Consider the following 22280-nt stretch of genomic DNA (forward strand, 5'->3'; position numbering starts at 1 on the left):
GCCCACTATCCTGGACTAGATGGCCTTCTGCAGAGGGCACGGTCGCTGTGTGCTCACTTCCGCCGTTCGCATCCCACAGCTCAACAACTTACATTTCTACAGAAGTCGTTGGGCCTGCCAGTTCACCGGCTGAAATGCGATGTGCCGACACGGTGGAATTCAACTCAGCACATGTTGCAGCGACTGTGGCAGCACCGATAAGCCCTGGTGCAATACGTTCTGACGTATAGCCTGGGCCAACGAGATCCAGAGGTGGGGCAAATCACGCTACAGGCGTGGTCTCAGATCAGGGACCTATGAAGTTGACGTGCCCCCTGGGCCGTGGGGTACCCGAAGCCGGGCCGGTAGACGCTGGGGGTTGTAGTCACTGTGACGGTGACCCGGTCCTTGACCCAGGGCGGTCAATCCAAGGGTAATTTGTATATATGGGGTTTATAATGTCCGACTACGCCACCTGTGGAGTGCGGCCAAAGGGGCTGCCGCTGCAGAACAGTCCTCTGAAGCTTGTGGTTTTGCAGCAATGGTATTATTACTCCCCACAGGAAGAGTGTAGCTTCAGGGCAGTGTGGGTGGATGATGGTGGTTGTAGTGCAGGGAGTCAGTATTGAACACAGAGTCGCTGTGATGCAGTCCCAAGATCTTTACTCACAGTTGTTGCAGTCCAGATTACAGGTACCAGAGCAATCTCCCCCGTCGTGCTGTGCGTACTCAGTGAGAGGCTCAGTCCACCCCCAGATAGCTCCGGAGTACTTAGCAGGACCCCCTTCTGTGAGTCCTTTCTCTGGCCTTCTCCCTGCACCTCACACCCAGTGACACTTCTATCCGGTATCCTCGGGCCTTGGCGAGCGACGTGTGTTCCGACCCCTGGGTCCTATGTGGCTACCTTCTTAGTGAGACTGGTGTGGACTTTGGCCTGCAGTACATGAAATGCTGCAGCCTCCGGTTTCTAGTTGAGCCTTGCTGTTTCTCCGCTAGTTGAGGGACCGGTTCCCCTTATCTGGCCTGACCCCTCTACCTCCTGGTAGCAGCGGGCGTACGGGTGGCCTTCTGCACGGCCCGTACCCCTAGGGTCCCTTTGGCTCCTTGAGCCTTCCTGCTCCCACTCCTCTCTTCTCTCCTTCAGTCCTGGGCCTCTCAGGCTAGGCCCGCCTCCGGAGCAGAGCTCATGCAGAGCCTCTGCTCCTGTCACTTCTCCTCCTCTACAAAAAACCAGGCAATGTGAACTGAGGTCTAAGATGGTAGACATGCAAGAAATAGGAGCATGTTCACACTAGCAAAAAAGAAACAAAACCTACAAAAGACAAAAGACAAAAATATATCTCATACCCTACCATCATTATATATAAATGTAAAGCAAAGTTGCATAATAAATATAGGGTACTTAGTGAACTATTTTTGATCAAAAAAAGTATACAAGCCGTCCCACCAGCGGCAAGGTGACCCTAAATTGGGACGGTACCTATACTGCCTATATTAAAAACCTTACTGTATATCAAAGTTGAAGTAATGCATATAAAAGGGTAGACAAATAGGACCGGGTCCCAACTCCAGACCACCCAGGCCCGTGGTAAGCTACATATATACCAGTCAGCTCAACAAAGGGGATGCCACACCCTTAAATTGCACAGAATGCAAACAAGACAAAAAACCAGGCAATGTGAACTGAGGTCTAAGATGGTAGACATGCAAGAAATAGGAGCATGTTCACACTAGCAAAAAAGAAACAAAACCTACAAAAGACAAAAGACAAAAATATATCTCATACCCTACCATCATTATATATAAATGTAAAGCAAAGTTGCATAATAAATATAGGGTACTTAGTGAACTATTTTTGATCAAAAAAAGTATACAAGCCGTCCCACCAGCGGCAAGGTGACCCTAAATTGGGACGGTACCTATACTGCCTATATTAAAAACCTTACTGTATATCAAAGTTGAAGTAATGCATATAAAAGGGTAGACAAATAGGACCGGGTCCCAACTCCAGACCACCCAGGCCCGTGGTAAGCTACATATATACCAGTCAGCTCAACAAAGGGGATGCCACACCCTTAAATTGCACAGAATGCAAACAAGACAAAAAACCAGGCAATGTGAACTGAGGTCTAAGATGGTAGACATGCAAGAAATAGGAGCATGTTCACACTAGCAAAAAAGAAACAAAACCTACAAAAGACAAAAGACAAAAATATATCTCATACCCTACCATCATTATATATAAATGTAAAGCAAAGTTGCATAATAAATATAGGGTACTTAGTGAACTATTTTTGATCAAAAAAAGTATACAAGCCGTCCCACCAGCGGCAAGGTGACCCTAAATTGGGACGGTACCTATACTGCCTATATTAAAAACCTTACTGTATATCAAAGTTGAAGTAATGCATATAAAAGGGTAGACAAATAGGACCGGGTCCCAACTCCAGACCACCCAGGCCCGTGGTAAGTTACATATATACCAGTCAGCTCAACAAAGGGGATGCCACACCCTTAAATTGCACAGAATGCAAACAAGACAAAAAACCAGGCAATGTGAACTGAGGTCTAAGATGGTAGACATGCAAGAAATAGGAGCATGTTCACACTAGCAAAAAAGAAACAAAACCTACAAAAGACAAAAGACAAAAATATATCTCATACCCTACCATCATTATATATAAATGTAAAGCAAAGTTGCATAATAAATATAGGGTACTTAGTGAACTATTTTTGATCAAAAAAAGTATACAAGCCGTCCCACCAGCGGCAAGGTGACCCTAAATTGGGACGGTACCTATACTGCCTATATTAAAAACCTTACTGTATATCAAAGTTGAAGTAATGCATATAAAAGGGTAGACAAATAGGACCGGGTCCCAACTCCAGACCACCCAGGCCCGTGGTAAGCTACATATATACCAGTCAGCTCAACAAAGGGGATGCCACACCCTTAAATTGCACAGAATGCAAACAAGACAAAAAACCAGGCAATGTGAACTGAGGTCTAAGATGGTAGACATGCAAGAAATAGGAGCATGTTCACACTAGCAAAAAAGAAACAAAACCTACAAAAGACAAAAGACAAAAATATATCTCATACCCTACCATCATTATATATAAATGTAAAGCAAAGTTGCATAATAAATATAGGGTACTTAGTGTACTATTTTTGATCAAAAAAAGTATACAAGCCGTCCCACCAGCGGCAAGGTGACCCTAAATTGGGACGGTACCTATACTGCCTATATTAAAAACCTTACTGTATATCAAAGTTGAAGTAATGCATATAAAAGGGTAGACAAATAGGACCGGGTCCCAACTCCAGACCACCCAGGCCCGTGGTAAGCTACATATATACCAGTCAGCTCAACAAAGGGGATGCCACACCCTTAAATTGCACAGAATGCAAACAAGACAAAAAACCAGGCAATGTGAACTGAGGTCTAAGATGGTAGACATGCAAGAAATAGGAGCATGTTCACACTAGCAAAAAAGAAACAAAACCTACAAAAGACAAAAGACAAAAATATATCTCATACCCTACCATCATTATATATAAATGTAAAGCAAAGTTGCATAATAAATATAGGGTACTTAGTGAACTATTTTTGATCAAAAAAAGTATACAAGCCGTCCCACCAGCGGCAAGGTGACCCTAAATTGGGACGGTACCTATACTGCCTATATTAAAAACCTTACTGTATATCAAAGTTGAAGTAATGCATATAAAAGGGTAGACAAATAGGACCGGGTCCCAACTCCAGACCACCCAGGCCCGTGGTAAGCTACATATATACCAGTCAGCTCAACAAAGGGGATGCCACACCCTTAAATTGCACAGAATGCAAACAAGACAAAAAACCAGGCAATGTGAACTGAGGTCTAAGATGGTAGACATGCAAGAAATAGGAGCATGTTCACACTAGCAAAAAAGAAACAAAACCTACAAAAGACAAAAGACAAAAATATATCTCATACCCTACCATCATTATATATAAATGTAAAGCAAAGTTGCATAATAAATATAGGGTACTTAGTGTACTATTTTTGATCAAAAAAAGTATACAAGCCGTCCCACCAGCGGCAAGGTGACCCTAAATTGGGACGGTACCTATACTGCCTATATTAAAAACCTTACTGTATATCAAAGTTGAAGTAATGCATATAAAAGGGTAGACAAATAGGACCGGGTCCCAACTCCAGACCACCCAGGCCCGTGGTAAGCTACATATATACCAGTCAGCTCAACAAAGGGGATGCCACACCCTTAAATTGCACAGAATGCAAACAAGACAAAAAACCAGGCAATGTGAACTGAGGTCTAAGATGGTAGACATGCAAGAAATAGGAGCATGTTCACACTAGCAAAAAAGAAACAAAACCTACAAAAGACAAAAGACAAAAATATATCTCATACCCTACCATCATTATATATAAATGTAAAGCAAAGTTGCATAATAAATATAGGGTACTTAGTGAACTATTTTTGATCAAAAAAAGTATACAAGCCGTCCCACCAGCGGCAAGGTGACCCTAAATTGGGACGGTACCTATACTGCCTATATTAAAAACCTTACTGTATATCAAAGTTGAAGTAATGCATATAAAAGGGTAGACAAATGGGACCGGGTCCCAACTCCAGACCACCCAGGCCCGTGGTAAGCTACATATATACCAGTCAGCTCAACAAAGGGGATGCCACACCCTTAAATTGCACAGAATGCAAACAAGACAAAAAACCAGGCAATGTGAACTGAGGTCTAAGATGGTAGACATGCAAGAAATAGGAGCATGTTCACACTAGCAAAAAAGAAACAAAACCTACAAAAGACAAAAGACAAAAATATATCTCATACCCTACCATCATTATATATAAATGTAAAGCAAAGTTGCATAATAAATATAGGGTACTTAGTGAACTATTTTTGATCAAAAAAGTATACAAGCCGTCCCACCAGCGGCAAGGTGACCCTAAATTGGGACGGTACCTATACTGCCTATATTAAAAACCTTACTGTATATCAAAGTTGAAGTAATGCATATAAAAGGGTAGACAAATAGGACCGGGTCCCAACTCCAGACCACCCAGGCCCGTGGTAAGCTACATATATACCAGTCAGCTCAACAAAGGGGATGCCACACCCTTAAATTGCACAGAATGCAAACAAGACAAAAAACCAGGCAATGTGAACTGAGGTCTAAGATGGTAGACATGCAAGAAATAGGAGCATGTTCACACTAGCAAAAAAAGAAACAAAACCTACAAAAGACAAAAGACAAAAATATATCTCATACCCTACCATCATTATATATAAATGTAAAGCAAAGTTGCATAATAAATATAGGGTACTTAGTGTACTATTTTGATCAAAAAAAGTATACAAGCCGTCCCACCAGCGGCAAGGTGACCCTAAATTGGGACGGTACCTATACTGCCTATATTAAAAACCTTACTGTATATCAAAGTTGAAGTAATGCATATAAAAGGGTAGACAAATAGGACCGGGTCCCAACTCCAGACCACCCAGGCCCGTGGTAAGCTACATATATACCAGTCAGCTCAACAAAGGGGATGCCACACCCTTAAATTGCACAGAATGCAAACAAGACAAAAAACCAGGCAATGTGAACTGAGGTCTAAGATGGTAGACATGCAAGAAATAGGAGCATGTTCACACTAGCAAAAAAGAAACAAAACCTACAAAAGACAAAAGACAAAAATATATCTCATACCCTACCATCATTATATATAAATGTAAAGCAAAGTTGCATAATAAATATAGGGTACTTAGTGTACTATTTTTGATCAAAAAAAGTATACAAGCCATCCCACCAGCGGCAAGGTGACCCTAAATTGGGACGGTACCTATACTGCCTATATTAAAAACCTTACTGTATATCAAAGTTGAAGTAATGCATATAAAAGGGTAGACAAATAGGACCGGGTCCCAACTCCAGACCACCCAGGCCCGTGGTAAGCTACATATATACCAGTCAGCTCAACAAAGGGGATGCCACACCCTTAAATTGCACAGAATGCAAACAAGACAAAAAACCAGGCAATGTGAACTGAGGTCTAAGATGGTAGACATGCAAGAAATAGGAGCATGTTCACACTAGCAAAAAAGAAACAAAACCTACAAAAGACAAAAGACAAAAATATATCTCATACCCTACCATCATTATATATAAATGTAAAGCAAAGTTGCATAATAAATATAGGGTACTTAGTGTACTATTTTTGATCAAAAAAAGTATACAAGCCGTCCCACCAGCGGCAAGGTGACCCTAAATTGGGACGGTACCTATACTGCCTATATTAAAAACCTTACTGTATATCAAAGTTGAAGTAATGCATATAAAAGGGTAGACAAATAGGACCGGGTCCCAACTCCAGACCACCCAGGCCCGTGGTAAGCTACATATATACCAGTCAGCTCAACAAAGGGGATGCCACACCCTTAAATTGCACAGAATGCAAACAAGACAAAAAACCAGGCAATGTGAACTGAGGTCTAAGATGGTAGACATGCAAGAAATAGGAGCATGTTCACACTAGCAAAAAAGAAACAAAACCTACAAAAGACAAAAGACAAAAATATATCTCATACCCTACCATCATTATATATAGATGTAAAGCAAAGTTGCATAATAAATATAGGGTACTTAGTGAACTATTTTTGATCAAAAAAGTATACAAGCCGTCCCACCAGCGGCAAGGTGACCCTAAATTGGGACGGTACCTATACTGCCTATATTAAAACCTTACTGTATATCAAAGTTGAAGTAATGCATATAAAAGGGTAGACAAATAGGACCGGGTCCCAACTCCAGACCACCCAGGCCCGTGGTAAGCTACATATATACCAGTCAGCTCAACAAAGGGGATGCCACACCCTTAAATTGCACAGAATGCAAACAAGACAAAAAACCAGGCAATGTGAACTGAGGTCTAAGATGGTAGACATGCAAGAAATAGGAGCATGTTCACACTAGCAAAAAAGAAACAAAACCTACAAAAGACAAAAGACAAAAATATATCTCATACCCTACCATCATTATATATAAATGTAAAGCAAAGTTGCATAATAAATATAGGGTACTTAGTGAACTATTTTTGATCAAAAAAAGTATACAAGCCGTCCCACCAGCGGCAAGGTGACCCTAAATTGGGACGGTACCTATACTGCCTATATTAAAAACCTTACTGTATATCAAAGTTGAAGTAATGCATATAAAAGGGTAGACAAATAGGACCGGGTCCCAACTCCAGACCACCCAGGCCCGTGGTAAGTTACATATATACCAGTCAGCTCAACAAAGGGGATGCCACACCCTTAAATTGCACAGAATGCAAACAAGACAAAAAACCAGGCAATGTGAACTGAGGTCTAAGATGGTAGACATGCAAGAAATAGGAGCATGTTCACACTAGCAAAAAAGAAACAAAACCTACAAAAGACAAAAGACAAAAATATATCTCATACCCTACCATCATTATATATAAATGTAAAGCAAAGTTGCATAATAAATATAGGGTACTTAGTGAACTATTTTTGATCAAAAAAAGTATACAAGCCGTCCCACCAGCGGCAAGGTGACCCTAAATTGGGACGGTACCTATACTGCCTATATTAAAAACCTTACTGTATATCAAAGTTGAAGTAATGCATATAAAAGGGTAGACAAATAGGACCGGGTCCCAACTCCAGACCACCCAGGCCCGTGGTAAGTTACATATATACCAGTCAGCTCAACAAAGGGGATGCCACACCCTTAAATTGCACAGAATGCAAACAAGACAAAAAACCAGGCAATGTGAACTGAGGTCTAAGATGGTAGACATGCAAGAAATAGGAGCATGTTCACACTAGCAAAAAAGAAACAAAACCTACAAAAGACAAAAGACAAAAATATATCTCATACCCTACCATCATTATATATAAATGTAAAGCAAAGTTGCATAATAAATATAGGGTACTTAGTGAACTATTTTTGATCAAAAAAAGTATACAAGCCGTCCCACCAGCGGCAAGGTGACCCTAAATTGGGACGGTACCTATACTGCCTATATTAAAAACCTTACTGTATATCAAAGTTGAAGTAATGCATATAAAAGGGTAGACAAATAGGACCGGGTCCCAACTCCAGACCACCCAGGCCCGTGGTAAGCTACATATATACCAGTCAGCTCAACAAAGGGGATGCCACACCCTTAAATTGCACAGAATGCAAACAAGACAAAAAACCAGGCAATGTGAACTGAGGTCTAAGATGGTAGACATGCAAGAAATAGGAGCATGTTCACACTAGCAAAAAAGAAACAAAACCTACAAAAGACAAAAGACAAAAATATATCTCATACCCTACCATCATTATATATAAATGTAAAGCAAAGTTGCATAATAAATATAGGGTACTTAGTGTACTATTTTTGATCAAAAAAAGTATACAAGCCATCCCACCAGCGGCAAGGTGACCCTAAATTGGGACGGTACCTATACTGCCTATATTAAAAACCTTACTGTATATCAAAGTTGAAGTAATGCATATAAAAGGGTAGACAAATAGGACCGGGTCCCAACTCCAGACCACCCAGGCCCGTGGTAAGCTACATATATACCAGTCAGCTCAACAAAGGGGATGCCACACCCTTAAATTGCACAGAATGCAAACAAGACAAAAAACCAGGCAATGTGAACTGAGGTCTAAGATGGTAGACATGCAAGAAATAGGAGCATGTTCACACTAGCAAAAAAGAAACAAAACCTACAAAAGACAAAAGACAAAAATATATCTCATACCCTACCATCATTATATATAAATGTAAAGCAAAGTTGCATAATAAATATAGGGTACTTAGTGAACTATTTTTGATCAAAAAAAGTATACAAGCCGTCCCACCAGCGGCAAGGTGACCCTAAATTGGGACGGTACCTATACTGCCTATATTAAAAACCTTACTGTATATCAAAGTTGAAGTAATGCATATAAAAGGGTAGACAAATAGGACCGGGTCCCAACTCCAGACCACCCAGGCCCGTGGTAAGCTACATATATACCAGTCAGCTCAACAAAGGGGATGCCACACCCTTAAATTGCACAGAATGCAAACAAGACAAAAAACCAGGCAATGTGAACTGAGGTCTAAGATGGTAGACATGCAAGAAATAGGAGCATGTTCACACTAGCAAAAAAGAAACAAAACCTACAAAAGACAAAAGACAAAAATATATCTCATACCCTACCATCATTATATATAAATGTAAAGCAAAGTTGCATAATAAATATAGGGTACTTAGTGAACTATTTTTGATCAAAAAAAGTATACAAGCCGTCCCACCAGCGGCAAGGTGACCCTAAATTGGGACGGTACCTATACTGCCTATATTAAAAACCTTACTGTATATCAAAGTTGAAGTAATGCATATAAAAGGGTAGACAAATAGGACCGGGTCCCAACTCCAGACCACCCAGGCCCGTGGTAAGTTACATATATACCAGTCAGCTCAACAAAGGGGATGCCACACCCTTAAATTGCACAGAATGCAAACAAGACAAAAAACCAGGCAATGTGAACTGAGGTCTAAGATGGTAGACATGCAAGAAATAGGAGCATGTTCACACTAGCAAAAAAGAAACAAAACCTACAAAAGACAAAAGACAAAAATATATCTCATACCCTACCATCATTATATATAAATGTAAAGCAAAGTTGCATAATAAATATAGGGTACTTAGTGAACTATTTTTGATCAAAAAAAGTATACAAGCCGTCCCACCAGCGGCAAGGTGACCCTAAATTGGGACGGTACCTATACTGCCTATATTAAAAACCTTACTGTATATCAAAGTTGAAGTAATGCATATAAAAGGGTAGACAAATAGGACCGGGTCCCAACTCCAGACCACCCAGGCCCGTGGTAAGCTACATATATACCAGTCAGCTCAACAAAGGGGATGCCACACCCTTAAATTGCACAGAATGCAAACAAGACAAAAAACCAGGCAATGTGAACTGAGGTCTAAGATGGTAGACATGCAAGAAATAGGAGCATGTTCACACTAGCAAAAAAGAAACAAAACCTACAAAAGACAAAAGACAAAAATATATCTCATACCCTACCATCATTATATATAAATGTAAAGCAAAGTTGCATAATAAATATAGGGTACTTAGTGAACTATTTTTGATCAAAAAAAGTATACAAGCCGTCCCACCAGCGGCAAGGTGACCCTAAATTGGGACGGTACCTATACTGCCTATATTAAAAACCTTACTGTATATCAAAGTTGAAGTAATGCATATAAAAGGGTAGACAAATAGGACCGGGTCCCAACTCCAGACCACCCAGGCCCGTGGTAAGCTACATATATACCAGTCAGCTCAACAAAGGGGATGCCACACCCTTAAATTGCACAGAATGCAAACAAGACAAAAAACCAGGCAATGTGAACTGAGGTCTAAGATGGTAGACATGCAAGAAATAGGAGCATGTTCACACTAGCAAAAAAGAAACAAAACCTACAAAAGACAAAAGACAAAAATATATCTCATACCCTACCATCATTATATATAAATGTAAAGCAAAGTTGCATAATAAATATAGGGTACTTAGTGAACTATTTTTGATCAAAAAAAGTATACAAGCCGTCCCACCAGCGGCAAGGTGACCCTAAATTGGGACGGTACCTATACTGCCTATATTAAAAACCTTACTGTATATCAAAGTTGAAGTAATGCATATAAAAGGGTAGACAAATAGGACCGGGTCCCAACTCCAGACCACCCAGGCCCGTGGTAAGTTACATATATACCAGTCAGCTCAACAAAGGGGATGCCACACCCTTAAATTGCACAGAATGCAAACAAGACAAAAAAACAGGCAATGTGAACTGAGGTCTAAGATGGTAGACATGCAAGAAATAGGAGCATGTTCACACTAGCAAAAAAGAAACAAAACCTACAAAAGACAAAAGACAAAAATATATCTCATACCCTACCATCATTATATATAAATGTAAAGCAAAGTTGCATAATAAATATAGGGTACTTAGTGAACTATTTTTGATCAAAAAAAGTATACAAGCCGTCCCACCAGCGGCAAGGTGACCCTAAATTGGGACGGTACCTATACTGCCTATATTAAAAACCTTACTGTATATCAAAGTTGAAGTAATGCATATAAAAGGGTAGACAAATAGGACCGGGTCCCAACTCCAGACCACCCAGGCCCGTGGTAAGCTACATATATACCAGTCAGCTCAACAAAGGGGATGCCACACCCTTAAATTGCACAGAATGCAAACAAGACAAAAAACCAGGCAATGTGAACTGAGGTCTAAGATGGTAGACATGCAAGAAATAGGAGCATGTTCACACTAGCAAAAAAGAAACAAAACCTACAAAAGACAAAAGACAAAAATATATCTCATACCCTACCATCATTATATATAAATGTAAAGCAAAGTTGCATAATAAATATAGGGTACTTAGTGTACTATTTTTGATCAAAAAAAGTATACAAGCCGTCCCACCAGCGGCAAGGTGACCCTAAATTGGGACGGTACCTATACTGCCTATATTTAAAACCTTACTGTATATCAAAGTTGAAGTAATGCATATAAAAGGGTAGACAAATAGGACCGGGTCCCAACTCCAGACCACCCAGGCCCGTGGTAAGCTACATATATACCAGTCAGCTCAACAAAGGGGATGCCACACCCTTAAATTGCACAGAATGCAAACAAGACAAAAAAACAGGCAATGTGAACTGAGGTCTAAGATGGTAGACATGCAAGAAATAGGAGCATGTTCACACTAGCAAAAAAGAAACAAAACCTACAAAAGACAAAAGACAAAAATATATCTCATACCCTACCATCATTATATATAAATGTAAAGCAAAGTTGCATAATAAATATAGGGTACTTAGTGAACTATTTTTGATCAAAAAAAGTATACAAGCCGTCCCACCAGCGGCAAGGTGACCCTAAATTGGGACGGTACCTATACTGCCTATATTAAAAACCTTACTGTATATCAAAGTTGAAGTAATGCATATAAAAGGGTAGACAAATAGGACCGGGTCCCAACTCCAGACCACCCAGGCCCGTGGTAAGCTACATATATACCAGTCAGCTCAACAAAGGGGATGCCACACCCTTAAATTGCACAGAATGCAAACAAGACAAAAAACCAGGCAATGTGAACTGAGGTCTAAGATGGTAGACATGCAAGAAATAGGAGCATGTTCACACTAGCAAAAAAGAAACAAAACCTACAAAAGACAAAAGACAAAAATATATCTCATACCCTACCATCATTATATATAAATGTAAAGCAAAGTTGCATAATAAATATAGGGTACTTAGTGAACTATTTACCATCTTAGACCTCAGTTCACATTGCCTGGTTTTTTGTCTTGTTTGCATTCTGTGCAATTTAAGGGTGTGGCATCCCCTTTGTTGAGCTGACTGGTATATATGTAGCTTACCACGGGCCTGGGTGGTCTGGAGTTGGGACCCTGTCCTATTTGTCTACCCTTTTATATGCATTACTTCAACTTTGATATACAGTAAGGTTTTTAATATAGGCAGTATAGGTACCGTCCCAATTTAGGGTCACCTTGCCGCTGGTGGGACGGCTTGTATACTTTTTTTGATCAAAAATAGTACACTAAGTACCCTATATTTATTATGCAACTTTGCTTTACATTTATATATAATGATGGTAGGGTATGAGATATATTTTTGTCTTTTGTCTTTTGTAGGTTTTGTTTCTTTTTTGCTAGTGTGAACATGCTCCTATTTCTTGCATGTCTACCATCTTAGACCTCAGTTCACATTGCCTGGTTTTTTGTCTTGTTTGCATTCTGTGCAATTTAAGGGTGTGGCATCCCCTTTGTTGAGCTGACTGGTATATATGTAGCTTACCACGGGCCTGGGTGGTCTGGAGTTGGGACCCGGTCCTATTTGTCTACCCTTTTATATGCATTACTTCAACTTTGATATACAGTAAGGTTTTTAATATAGGCAGTATAGGTACCGTCCCAATTTAGGGTCACCTTGCCGCTGGTGGGACGGCTTGTATACTTTTTTTGATCAAAAATAGTTCACTAAGTACCCTATATTTATTATGCAACTTTGCTTTACATTTATATATAATGATGGTAGGGTATGAGATATATTTTTGTCTTTTGTCTTTTGTAGGTTTTGTTTCTTTTTTGCTAGTGTGAACATGCTCCTATTTCTTGCATGTCTACCATCTTAGACCTCAGTTCACATTGCCTGTTTTTTTGTCTTGTTTGCATTCTGTGCAATTTAAGGGTGTGGCATCCCCTTTGTTGAGCTGACTGGTATATATGTAGCTTACCACGGGCCTGGGTGGTCTGGAGTTGGGACCCGGTCCTATTTGTCTACCCTTTTATATGCATTACTTCAACTTTGATATACAGTAAGGTTTTTAATATAGGCAGTATAGGTACCGTCACAATTTAGGGTCACCTTGCCGCTGGTGGGACGGCTTGCATACTTTTTTTGATCAAAAATAGTTCACTAAGTACCCTATATTTATTATGCAACTTTGCTTTACATTTATATATAATGATGGTAGGGTATGAGATATATTTTTGTCTTTTGTCTTTTGTAGGTTTTGTTTTTTTTACTTCTCCTCCTCTGACTGGCTTGCTCTTTATAAGATGGCTTCCTATTAATACTCTCCCTATCATGTGCTCCCCTAAGCTGCTTTCTCCACCCACACCCACTACATAGGACCCTCCCACCAGCTAGGGACCTGGGACTGTGCTCTCCCTTAGGAGCAATCTCGCCCTACCCCCACTGCAGGTATGTGTTGGATGCAGGGTGAGATACCACACCTCTGGGTGAGATGCAGTACCTCTGTGGCGACTGAACCCTCAGGGGCATCACACACCCTTCTGCACAGTTTTGAAATGGCGACGAAGATGTTTATTGCTGACGATGCCATTATCAGCATGACTATTCCGGTGATTTACATGCTGGAGCACACATTAAACAGAATTTAGAGTCAGGTGGTGGGACAAGAGGAGGTGGAGGAAGTAGAGGAGGAGTCGTATGCGGAAGGGATAACATCTCCAAGGTCCAGACGGTCGTCAGCACCAAGGCGGCAGGCATGGGAGGGTGGGGCAGAGGGATTAACCAGGGCGCATGGTAGCAGCCAAACTGTTGAGGAAGGTGCAGGAGCCGAGGAAGAAGTGGAGGACGAACTGGCGATGGGCATGGAAGACTCATCAGATGAGGGAGACCTTGATCACATTTCTGTTGTGCGAGGTTGGGGGGAGAGGGCAGAGGAAGGAAGCATGATTCTTACCTCGCTACCAACACCACAAGGACTTGGTCCTCCTGGATGCGCAAGACACATGAGTGCCTTCTTGCTGCACTACCTGCAACATGACCCTCGGATTGTCAGAATTCGAAGTAATCCCGACTACTGGGTTGCCTCACTCTTAGATCCCCGGTACAAAAGTAAATTTGCCAAAACAATTCCTGCCATAGAAAGGGATTCACGCATGCAGGAGTATCAGTAGAGGCTGTTGCAGAATTTTACATGTGCTTTTCCACAAAACACCAGTGGTGCACGTAGTGAATCTCACAGTTCTAACTTGCCAACCGTGGGACTGTCGAGTCTTCATCACTCAAACCGTAACAGTAACACAGTATCTGCTGGTAACAGCAATTTTGTGGAATTGTTTTACCACTTTTTTAGACCATCCTTTGCAAGGCCACAGGAGACAAGAAGTCTGACACATAGTCAACGCCTAGGATGGTACAGGAGTATCTCCAAGTGAACATCGAAGCCATGACTGTGTCACTGGACCCTTGCTCATTTTGGGATTCCAATCTGGAAAAATGACCGGAGCTCGCCACTCACGCCTTGGAGATCTTGTCATGCCCTGCAGCCAGCGTTCTCTCTGAACGTGTGTTCAGCGCTGCGGGTGGTGTGCTGACAGATAAGCACACGCGGCTGTCCACTGAGAATGTAGACAGACTCACATTCATAAAGATGAACAAATCATGGATCCGCAAGGACTTTTCTACCCCTGTATCATCCTGGGGAGACTAAAAGCTTGAGGATTTGGTAAAATCACCTCACCAACCGTTTTAAGCAACTCTGGGGCAATTGATGCCACTTAAGTGGTGTCTGTGCCACAATTTTTGGAAAAAATGGAGACTCTTTTTGGAGTCCCCTTGCTGTGTTTTACGTGACGTTGGCATCGTCAATTCCAGGTGGGTTGGGTCGCTCCCCCCCCCCCTTTTAACCGTAAGAAACTACATACACTATGGCTTGGGGTAACACAGATGGTTGAGTCTGAAGAGCTGTTTAGTCAGAGGTCTGCTCGAAAGCTTCAGTGTCTGCTAGTCAGCGTAGAATTTTTAACTGCATCTTGCCTAGGCAATACTTTGGGCGTAGTAGCCCAGCTGCGAAGCAAGCTGCACTGCCTGTGTATCTAATAAGAAATTTTAACTGCATCTAGCCTAGGCAGACTGTGGGGACCCCCAACCAAACCCAGTGTAAAGGGTCTGGGAGGTGGAACCTCTGAGCTACTATACAAAGGGGCAGTCCTTGTAAGGAAGCGGGTGGCTCCCAGGGAAGGCTGGCAGGTATTCACGGCAAGTGACAGGAACAGTCTCTGGGTAGAGGGGCAGGAGGTCACGGCAAGTGACGGGAACAGTCTCTTAACAGGCGGGTGGTCACGGCAAGTGACAGCAGGGTAAGAGTCTCTAGACAGGCAGGTGGTCACGGCAAGTGACAGCAGGGTAAGAGTCTCTAGACAGGCAGGTGGTCACGGCAAGTGACGGCAGAGCCTCCAGGTAGGCTAGCAGGCGGGTAGCAGGTGAGCGCCCCCAGGTGAGCGGGTAAGAGTCTCTCGGCTGGCTGGCAGGTGGTCTCAGGCAGGTATCAGGCAAGTATCAGGCAGGTATCAGGCAGGTGCTTCCTGATCCACAGGCGGACTGGTCCATAGACAGACTGGCGGAAGCAGGTAGACAGACTGTCGGACCGCAGGAATGCAAGCAGGTAGACAGAGCTGGAAAGAAGACTGGCAACGGGACCTGAGGGCTGAACCAGAGGTGAAAGACTTTGCAACAACTTTGCTCGGGCACCTCCATTTTGGAGGAGGTGCCTTATATATGGGAGCTCCACCGGCAATTGGCCGGGGACTCCTTAGGATGGCGCGCGCGGGCCCTTTAAGAGAGAGGGAGCGCGCACGCGCCCTAAGCACAGTGCCCGGGAAGCGGCGAGCGCTGCCAGCAGCGCGGGAAGAGGACGCAGAGGACGGAGCAGGGAGGTGAGAGGAACGGCGTCTCTGCCTAGCAGGAGGCAGGGACGCCGACGCTACTACAGTACCCCCCCTTTAGACCCCCCCTTTTTTAGGCCGGAGAGAAATTTATCAAGGATGAGCAGGGCATGGATGTTCTCCCGGGGCTCCCACGTTCTCTCCTCAGGACCAAACCCCTTCCAATCCACTAGAAAAAAGGTCTTTCCTCTTACCCTTTTGGTGGCCAGAATGCTCTCTACCTCAAACTCGTTTTCAGCGGAAACCGGAGCAGGAGGCGTACCTGTAGACTTGGAAAAAGAGTTAAGTACCACAGGTTTGAGGAGAGATACATGAAAGGAGTTAGGGATCCGCAAGTTGGCCGGGAGTTTCAATTTATAGGCCACCGGGTTGATTTGTTTGATAACTTCCAGTGGGCCGATGAACCGAGGCCCTAACTTGTAGGAAGGAATCTTGAGCCGGACATATTTGGACGAGAGCCAGACTTTATCTCCAGGACGGAATTGGGGCGGATCCAGACGTCTTTTGTCTGCCTGTTTCTTCATCTGCTCGGAGCACTGAAGAAGTGCGGATCTGGTACTCTCCCAAATGGAGGAGAATTCGCTAACAAGAGATTCCGCGGCCGGATTATCCACCGAGGCGGAGACGGGAAGCGGGATCCGAGGATGTTGACCGTAGACAATAAAAAACAGGGATTTGGAGGAAGACTCGCTCTCGTGATTATTATAGGAAAATTCGGCCCACGGTAAGAGATCCACCCAGTCGGAATGGTGGGCATTAACAAAGTGCCGGAGGTAACTGGTTAAAGTTTGGTTGATCCGCTCTACTTGACCATTGGACTGTGGGTGATAAGCAGAGGAGAAGTCCAAGGTGACCCCCAGCAGTTTACACATGGCTCTCCAGAAGCGAGAGGTGAACTGAACTCCTCGGTCGGATACGATGTGGAGAGGGAGACCATGAAGACGGAAAATATGATGGATAAAGTCTTTAGCCAATTCAGATGCAGACGGAAGGCCCGGCAGGGGGATGAAGTGAGCCATCTTAGAGAAGCTTTCAGCGACCACCCAAATGACCGTGCAACCAGCAGAGACAGGGAGATCCGTTATAAAGTCCATGGCTATATGCTGCCACGGGGCATCAGGTATGGGAAGAGGCAGAAGGTGGCCGGCTGGCAGATGTCTAGGAACCTTGTTGCGGGCGCAGGACACACAGGCTGAGACAAAGTCTATTACGTCCTTGTGCAGGGTAGGCCACCAGTAGTGCCGGGTAATAAGCAGGAGGGTCTTTTTCTGGCCAGTATGGCCAGCTAGCTTAGATGAATGTCCCTGGTGTAGGACTTTCTCACGATCAGGTACTATTACGAACGTCTTACCGGGTGGAAGACGATTTAGATCCACGGGAGCCACCAGCATTACCTTGGCGGGGTCGATGATGTGCTTTGGCTCCTCCTCTAGATCTGAGAACAAAAAGGATCGGGACAAGGCATCAGCTTTGATATTTTTGTCTGCTGGGCGAAAATGAAGAATGAAATCAAAGCAGGCGAAGAACAAGGACCACCGGGCTTGGCGCGGGTTAAGTCTTTGGGCACTCTGGAGGTAAGCCAAGTTTTTGTGATCCGTGTAGATTATTACCGGGTGAAGAGCCCTCTCGAGCAGGTAACGCCACTCCTCCAGTGCCAACTTAATGGCTAACAATTCTCGGTCTCCTATAGAATAATTGCGCTCAGATGAGGAGAAGAGTTTGGAGAAGAAGCCGCAGGTTACCATTCTTCCGGATGACGACTTTTGGGTGAGCACCGCTCCGGCTCCGGAGGAGGAAGCGTCTACTTCTAAGAAGAATTGTTTGTTGCTGTCCGGACGGTGCAGCACAGGAGCGGTGGAGAAAGCTTGTTTTAAAGACAGGAAGGCCTCATCTGCCTCGGGCGGCCATTCTTTGGGATTAGCGCCCTTACGGGTGAGTGCAGAGATAGGGGCAGTCCGGGAAGAGAAGTGCGGAATGAAGAGGCGGTAGTAGTTGGCGAAGCCCAGGAACCGCTGGATAGCCTTCAACCCCTCCGGTCGGGGCCACTTCTGGATGGTAGAAAGTTTCTCAGGATCCATTCGTAGACCGGTCTGAGAGATGATGTAGCCCAGAAATGGAAGCGAGGTCTGCTCAAAGAGATACTTCTCAAATTTTGCGTAGAGGTGGTTTTGCCTCAGCCTGAGCAGGACCTGAAGAAAGTCCCTCCGGTGTGTGGGGAGATCCGGAGAGAAGACCAAGATGTCGTCCAGGTATACCACCACGCAGGAGTAGAGAAGGTCACGGAAGATATCATTGACCAACTCTTGAAAGACAGCGGGAGCATTACAGAGACCGAAGGGCATTACGAGGTATTCATAGTGGCCGTCCCGGGTGTTGAATGCCGTCTTCCATTCATCCCCCTGACGGATGCGAACCAGGTTATAGGCCCCACGGAGATCCAGCTTGGTGAAGATTCTAGCACCCCTCAGACGGTCAAATAATTCAGGAATGAGAGGAAGGGGGTATTTATTCTTCACCGTGATCTGGTTAAGGTCTCTATAGTTTATGCAGGGACGGAGTGAGCCGTCCTTCTTTTTAACGAAGAAGATGCCTGCTCCCGCCGGGGAGGTAAATTTCCAGATAAATCCCCGGGCCAGGTTCTCCTCGATATATTCAGACATGGACCGGGTCTCAGCAGCGGACAAAGGGTAGATACGCCCTCGGGGCGGAGTAGCGCCAGGTACCAAGTCGATAGGGCAATTGTATGGTCTATGAGGAGGTAATGTCTCTGCTTCCTTTTTATTAAAGACATCAGCACAAGACCAATAGGGTACCGGCAGGCCGGGTAGATTGGCTGGGGGAGGAGAAGGACGGGCAGGACGAACGGGAACTAAACAAGTCTTATGGCAGTCCTGTCCCCAGCGAAGGACTTCTCCGGTCTGCCAATCAAGCACGGGTGCATGTCTCTGGAGCCAAGGTAGGCCAAGCAAAAGGGCATGAGAGAGTCCAGGTAGAACATGAAAGAAGATGCTCTCAGAGTGCAGCATTCCCACCTGCAGAGTTATGGGTTCGGTGATAAGTTGGATGGGATGCGGTAAGAGACCCCCGTCCACGGAGGCGACAGATAAGGGTTCGACCAGAGGTTTGGTGGGAATGCGGTATTTCTCTACCAGGGACTGAGAAATGAGATTTCCGGCAGCTCCAGAATCAAGTTGAGCTAGTTCAAAGTAACGGTTCTCCCCGCAGATGATAGAGACCGACAGCATCAGAGATGGAGAGGGTTTATTCTTGTCTAGGACGACCTCTCTGAGTGATCCTAGACACAGGCGTTTCCCGACCTCTCCGGGCAGGAACGGATTCGGTGCTCCTTACTGCCATTAAATCAGATTTTGGAGTAAAAAGCGTGTGTAATTATAACTTGGAACTAAATCTGGGTATGTTAGTCCAAATCCTCACTTGCTCTCAGACAGATGAAATCTGTACTATTTTGGCACACTTGAGAGTGATGTTGAATCAAGAAATGCTATAGTGTAACTTGGCCTTACTGTTACATAAACTTGTTACTAACCAAGAAACTAGATTGTTCTAAGACTAAGAACAGCAAAGGTAACAATGATTTAAAATGTAAGCCTCAGTTCAACAAATAATAGAACATGGCAGACATTAAAAAAGACGTGTCACTGGGTCAAAAGTGGTTAGTTTGGGCTTTCTTTTTATCTCGCCATACGGTTTGTTATTCTTTGTAAATCCGCCATATGGGTCCAAAGATATTTTTATTTAGTGTGCTCAACATGTATGAACTAACCTTTAAAGTGCATTAGCTGTTTCAGATAACCTGCCAGGATGCGTTGTCCTTTGTGTGTACATGAGAAATAACACCGCTACTGGTCATTTTATTATTTGTATCCTGCATTTTTCACCTGTTTCCACCTCAGTAGTCTCTATCTCTTGTTTTTCATTGTCTCTGACCTAGTGGGTAGAGACTAACTGCTATGATGTCTTATTTTTCTTTAGATGACATAAGCATCAGCAGGAAGGACATTAAACAGCAGTTCTGAGCGGTGTATCTGTGAATCCAGCACTGAAGTGAAAAAAACATATACAGCACCATCTGCCTGATCTCTCACTTTGCTGAGTGCTCCTAAATTCTCCTCTCACGACAATTCTCAATAAAGTTTAATAGGATCGGTAACCTGAAACATCACTGTGCTGGCATTTCGCCTTGCTTTGATCATGACTGACGTGAGCAGTTTTTCCCAGTTAGAAGGTGAGTTCAGAAGATAGGAGGACAGGAAGACGTATCTCATAAGTGGAGAAAGAAGTATATTTCTCTGATAAATATAATACAATGTTTCTTTTATTCATTTGTAGCATAGATTTATGCAGTTTGCTGAAACAACAGTGAATAGATATCTCAAGTTAGGTATAGTGTCAAATTTCTGCTCATTAATTTCCTAACTTTACAGTAGAAGAAATACATGGACCGCACACCCAGAAATCATACATTGATCTATTGTGGCTAAGCAAAAATATACAAAAATGAACACAAGGTTCTTAAATGTGCATTCTGATCAGACTGTATGAAGGCCACTGCCACATCACAGTAAATCTATCAGCAGGTCTCTAACCTAAAAGATACAGCCTCCCCTAAAGGGGAACAACTCGGTGCCCTACAGCAGGGTTCCCCAACTCCAGTCCTCAAGGACCACCAACAGATCATGTTTTCAGGATTTCCTTAGTATTGCCCAGATGATATTGCCTGTGCAGGTGATGCAATTAATTCCATCATCTGTGCAATACTAAGGAAATCCTGAAAACATGATCTGTTGGTGGTCCTTGAGGACTGGAGTTGGGGAACCCTGCCCGACAGCACCAATGCTGCAAGGCAAAGCCCGCATGACTCCAGGCCACACCACCCCCACAGGGGCAGCATCACAGCATTAATGACCACCACAAGAATGGGGCTCTCCATCCCGATCAAGGGATACTACGCATGCAAATCCAATTTTGTAGTCTATGTCATCAAGTGCCCTTGTGGACTTTTTTATGTGGGAGAGACAATACAACACCTTAGGGACTCGATAGCCAGGCATAAGTCAACAATTCAATGTGGCAAAACTTGGCTACCCTTTCCTTCCCATTTCTCCGCAGCCTGACACACCGTGTCGCAACTGCAGTTCTAAATCCTAAAGCAGGTCCCCAAACCACATAGAAGGAGCAACCATATTGCACTACTCAAGCAGAGAGACGCCTACTGAATTCGCAAACTCCAAACCCTGGCCCCTCTGGGCCTTAATCGAGAGCTTGATCTTTTGACATAAAGAATGAAAAAGACGAGTTTTATTTTTTTTATCATTTCTTTAATTCTTCATGTTTACTTTATTCCCAGAATAATAAATAAATTATTTTCCTTTACAGAACCGTTAAATCAGGCAGACAACTAGAAACGCATCACGCTCTTCCCTTTCCCAGATTCCCCCATTGGTGGCATACCTATGGTAAGTTCCTTTCTCCCCATACCTATATCTCCCCTTTCTCTCCCTGTACCTCTTTTCACTTGTGTTTGTTTTCTCCTTGTCACACCCTTCGTGTCTACAAACCCCTCCACTCCATCCCTATGTGTACCATACTCCTTTCACATCCTTTCCACTATCTTCCACCCCCAGTCCTTTTCTCTACTTCCCCTCATCCAAACCTAAATCGCCAAGGTCAATAGTGACAAACTTCATAGATATCCCTGGGTCTTATGGCAACTGATCTTCAGCACATCACTGTCATGGCTAGCTCCTCCTACCCCCATACTGCTAGGATACCACGGCCCCTTGATGCGCACGTCATGCAGTCCCACTCTGTTGCCGGTACCGCTCCTCAATTACATGACACGGCCGGCACTAGGCACCTGCCCCCAATGCCCTCAAACTTCCGGCCCACATTGCATAAGAGTCCCACCAATAGCCACATACCCACGAGATACGCACACAG

The 22280-nt window shown here is 43.6% G+C and overlaps 1 long non-coding RNA gene across 1 annotated transcript in view; it reads left to right on the plus strand.

Moving 5' to 3' along the window:
• Positions 1-21793, plus strand: part of LOC141264360 (uncharacterized) — a 57521-nt gene extending 35728 nt beyond the window's left edge. Inside the window, exons 2-3 of the long non-coding RNA XR_012319908.1 lie at positions 20313-20565; positions 21717-21793. This is a non-coding gene — a long non-coding RNA (uncharacterized lncRNA). The remainder of the gene's footprint in view (positions 1-20312; positions 20566-21716) is intronic.
• Positions 21794-22280: the final 487 nt, after the last annotated feature.

This window comes from Phyllobates terribilis, unplaced genomic scaffold, assembly GCF_046119375.1.
Source record: "Phyllobates terribilis strain yellow unplaced genomic scaffold, ASM4611937v1 Scaffold_4__5_contigs__length_816908805, whole genome shotgun sequence".
NCBI classification, from domain to species: Eukaryota; Metazoa; Chordata; class Amphibia; order Anura; family Dendrobatidae; genus Phyllobates; species Phyllobates terribilis.